Below are 4,913 nucleotides of genomic sequence, written 5' to 3'. Positions count from 1 at the left end.
ATTTTAGATTTATAGACCTACTAAATTTAGCTGACTTTTACAAACACGTTGTATTTGATGAAATGACGATGGAGCTCGAACAACATGACAGCCTTGTCGCAGGTATTTAGGGCTGCTTATACGACGTATGGGTGCACAGAAGCCAACATAACAGGGAGGAGAGCAACGCCGGTCCACCTGGTGCTGGGCAGGGACAGCTGTTGCAGTTGCTGTCTGCAGCGGTCAGGTTCTTTTAGATGACAAACATGTTACAGGAAGTCTTTGGGAGGATGCTGTGGAAGGTTAGTGGTTCGATCCCAACTCCTCCCTAGTCATCGTTGTTGTGTGTCCTTGGGCAAGGCACCTGCATTGCCTCCAGTGCACTCACTGGTGTGTGGTGCTCTTTGCTGGGCAGCCTGATCCCTGATGGGATTATTATAGTTTTTTATGGCCGGTTAGCTCAGTTGGTTAGAGCGTGGTGCTAATAACGCCAAGGTCGCGGGTTCGATCCCCGTACGGGCCAGCAACTATTTTGAAGGGCAGTAGTGGCTCAGTGGTAGAGCAGGGTTGTCCATTAACTGGAAGGTTGGTTATTCAATTCCAACTCCTCCCTAATCATTGTTGTGTGTCCTTGGGCAAGGTACACAATTTTTATTTTATTTTTTTTTTTTTTACCTGCATTACCTCCAGTGCACTCACTGGTGTGTGGCGCTCTTTGCTGAGTTTAGGAACAGAGTGGCATATGTGAGGAAAGTGTAAGTGATGTTATAAGGTGGTCAGCCAGCTTAACTGTGTGTTGGTTTGATTGCTGTTTTTAGTACAAGTCAAAAGTGGTTACATTCCCTTAACCCTTCATGTTGAGCTACACCAACTATGACCAATTTTAAGTGCCGCTTTCATTCTCTATAGTATCCATCCAAAGCTGCACTCACCAGTCAGCAAAAGGCATCATGCATCAAAGGAAAATAAATTTAATTTTATTATATTAATTATGATGGCTTGCTGTCAAATATCTGTAAGAAGTAATCTTGGTCTCATTTTTCTGTACAGTTGGATGCAGAAGAAAAACAACAGCCACTCAGTTTGTCCAAGCTGTTACTGCTTCCAAAAATACCCCGACCGCACATGGAGAGATGACACGCACACACACACACACAGACGTCTTCTACAGCAGAGGGCAGTGCTTAGCTCGGTGGTTTTGGGGCCAGCGGTAGTTTACCCTGGGGCCAAGACCACAACAGGCTACAGTAAACCTGAGTGCTCACCTGTGCCAGACCCTCCTGCAGAGAGAGCCTGAGGCGGCGAGACAGGTAACATTCATCATGACATCCTACAGCCAGCAGGAGAAAAGAAGCCAAACTTCGACAGTTACTTTTAAGCACAGAGTAAGAGGGAAACTTTAAGAGGGTCACAGTGAGGACTGCTAAAATGTGTATTGTTGTTTTTTTTGTAAGTAGACTCTAGTGAGTTCAGTTTAGGCTGTGGCAGTCAGGCTGGCTTTAGTCCTAATGTCCCAAACCACTGGCCTACTTCACCTGAAAAACAATGGGACAGAGAGGCAGCTGCAAATCCCCTAATCCACACATGCCGCTGGCTGCCAGATGATTAAAGAGGCCAGACACAATCATACTCTCTGCTTTGAATAACACCAATTCCAAATATGCCTAATGGTGTCTCAGATGAAACGGGGACAAAGCCTGTTAAAGAGGAATTCTAACAAAGCTGACTTTTAGGCTGGTAATCATCCAGAGCAGACATTTGTCTGCTGTAGTGCACCAGAAGGGCCGACTGTGTTTGATTTTTTTTTACACCTTCTTTGATCAGAAGACGAACAAATCACAAATCACTTTTTGACAAAATAATAGATTATTATAGATGACTACTGTTACAACACGCCAGTACTGGTGTGTATGTTGTCCTTGTTTTTACTTCTAAAGGCAGGAAATGGTGATGCTGATGATTGTTTGCATCATTGATCAGTTGTTCACTATTAATCAATCAATTTATTTCAACATTTTATGGACAAACCAGTGGAAAATGTTCCTGTTTCCAGTTCCAACTGTCCATTTATTGATGTATACGCATATAATGAAGATTGATTAATTAGGTGAATCATTCATCATCAGACTTTACAGATGCTGCATGGACTGGAAAGAGAACTCGAATAATGAAACCCAGTAAGGGTGTCCACATACTTTTGTCCTCATAGTTTTGGATATACAGTAATACCAAGTTCACACTGGGGAAATAAATCTGGCTAAAGCGGGATTAGGGCCGCGTCCAGATGTATCCAGATGTTTTTTTTCTGAGTGTGAACACCTCGTATCCGGCTGTATCCAGTTTGATTTCAATCCGGATTGGCTCAAATGTGGCTAGATCCACACTGGACTAGCCACTCCACACTGGACTTTCTCTGGACTCTAGCTGGAGAAAGTCATTCCAGCTAGAGTAGGATTATATCTGGATAGTCTTTAAGCTGGATACGTTCAGACCTATTTTCGAATCTGGCTATCACACAAGCGGCTATCACACAAGTTGTTTGCGGTCCTCCAAACCACTAGGTGGCGCCTCGTAATATACAGAGTCCGCTCAGGCCACGGTCCGCATGTGCGCATGCGTCGTGCGTTTTTTTGTCCCGTGTCGCACCCCGTGAACCGGAAGTAGCACATCGCTAACCGGAAGTAGCTTGTAGCTAACCGGAAGTATCACGTCGCTAGCCGGATTCGCTAGCCACATTTGCTTTCACACCTGATCCAGATTTGAGCCAATTGCTAACTGAGCCAGAGCACCGGGATCATGACTGAGGCTCATTATAGAAACACAGCTGGCAGCGTGACACCACCTCCATGCAGAGTCTGACCTCACATCAGTCCAGCACTGTGTTCATCACATGGAACAAGGAACTACAGACACTGTAGAAATGTAGTGGAGTAGAAAGTACAGGTAACAGCTGCAACATGAAATGGAGTAAAAGTATAAAGTATGCACTATTATTTTTAGAAGTAAAATATAAATACATACAAAAAATTACTTAAGTACAGTAACAGAGTATAAATACTTAGTTACATTCCACCACTGCTTATAAGTAATGCAGAGGACTTGGATCGTGTCTGAGGAAACAAAGTACAGACAGCATGGAACATCGGACCAACACAACACCTTAGTTTTGAGATTTGAGCCAATTGAAATCAAACTGGATACAGCCGGATTCGAGGTGTTCACACTCCAAAACCATCTGGATATATCTGGATGCGGCCCTAATCCCGCTTTAGCCAGATTTATTTCCCCAGTGTGAACGGGGTATAACTGCCTGCTAGCTTGCTGGCTGTTGTTGCGTTGCACTCAGGGGACCTTTTCTACTGTTTTTCATGCCTCTTTTTTTTGTCTACGTGATGACGTCCTGTGACAGATAAACAGGCTTCTCTATAGAAATCTCTTGCTCTCTCGCAAGCCATCTGTATATTATTGCAACTAATGAGACACTCATCCCCACAGTGAATGAGTTATTTCAGTGGGATAATCAGACCTCTTTGAGTGCCACTGTGCATTTACACAGATGTGCAAATGCTCTTCTTGGCTCGTCAATGCACTTGTATTACGTTGCCTGAGCAGCCACGTTAGAAACGGTCCATTTGGTGCATGGAACCAGTACAACAGAAATTTAATTGCGGGGGCTGCCTGAACAAAAGTCATTATATGCTCTTCTCCTCGAGTAATTAACATCACTAATCGCAAAAAAAGCTACAGAGATATCAAAACTAAATGACATTCATTTCAATCATGAGATACTCAGAGAACTGAATAAGAAAGATAAAAGGGGGGAAAACACAAAAGGAGAGGCCGCTGGATCAGAAGACCCCCCCCCCCGGGGTCTAGACCTGGTGGTGTTGGAGAGCTGGAGGGCAGGAGATAGGAGGCCTGAACTGGTGTGGATCTGGTGGAGCTTGGGGTGGAGGAGGGTTGCCGGGTTCGATCAGAAGAAAGCTGGAGAGGAGATGGAGACTTTTACATTTCGTGCTACGCTGTGATTGGTCAGGAGAGGGACAGAAAGCGAAAGCTGATTGGTGAGGGAGGTGCTTTCTATTAAGGGTCTGACTAAGTGAGCGGAAGAGAGGGGGAGCAGTGGAGTGAGGGATAGAGGGAGAGAGATTAGGAGTGGATCGGGATAAATGGTGAATGATGGGAAACAGAGTCCTCCTGATTGAACTTATGCTAAGAGCTACATTAGTGCTAACTAGTAGTTAGAGCTAAAGCTAATGGGATTCACAGCACACATTTTAACCACACATGGCTCAGGGGGAGATTAATTCAAAATGAGCTGTCTACAGAAATTAAGAAAAAGAGAAAGGCCCAAACTTTGCTGGCTGACCCACACTCCTGTTGATCTGAAGCTTCTCCCAGCAGTCGAGTGTATGTACCTCAGCAAACAGGCCATGCTGTCAGCACACACACTGACAGCCCTGCATCCTGCATACGGCTGGCTGGCTGTGGTGGAGGCTGATGGGAGTTTGTGTGTGAGGATGTGAACCATCCTTTTCTTCCCGACAACTGCACGACAGTCCCACTCCTGGCCCAGGGTATCCAGGGTGATGGTAGTGTTGTGTGCAGGTGTCAGCATGTTGCACCTTGGGATGTCACAGCACATATTTCACAGTGAGACAGTCCGTCTCATCAAGGAGTGACCTCTAAAGCAGCGTGTCAGCAGGATGACTCGTGATGTCAAACAGCATGACGCACAATGAGACAGAGGGACAAAGCTGCACCAGCAACAGGACACAACCACAACAAACACTGCTCACTCTCTGTTGACATGTTTTGCTATGCACGCTGAAATGATTCGAACCCACATGTACAAAAATACATCACTGTACTCAGTGTATCAGCAGGCCCCTGTGGGTTCGTCAGAATTAGTCAGTGTCCTGTTTAAATGACTG

General features: G+C 45.2%; 1 non-coding gene across 1 annotated transcript; it reads left to right on the top strand.

Moving 5' to 3' along the window:
- The first annotated feature begins 428 nt into the window (after nt 1-428).
- On the top strand, nt 429-502 carry trnai-aau (transfer RNA isoleucine (anticodon AAU)). The gene has a single exon. It is a non-coding gene; the product is annotated as a tRNA-Ile (tRNA).
- Nucleotides 503-4,913: the final 4,411 nt, after the last annotated feature.

The sequence above is a fragment of the Parambassis ranga genome, chromosome 24 (assembly GCF_900634625.1).
Source record: "Parambassis ranga chromosome 24, fParRan2.1, whole genome shotgun sequence".
In the NCBI taxonomy this organism is placed as follows: Eukaryota; Metazoa; Chordata; class Actinopteri; family Ambassidae; genus Parambassis; species Parambassis ranga.
Note: the sequence above shows the minus strand (reverse complement) of the source record. Positions and strands in the feature narration are given on the sequence as shown.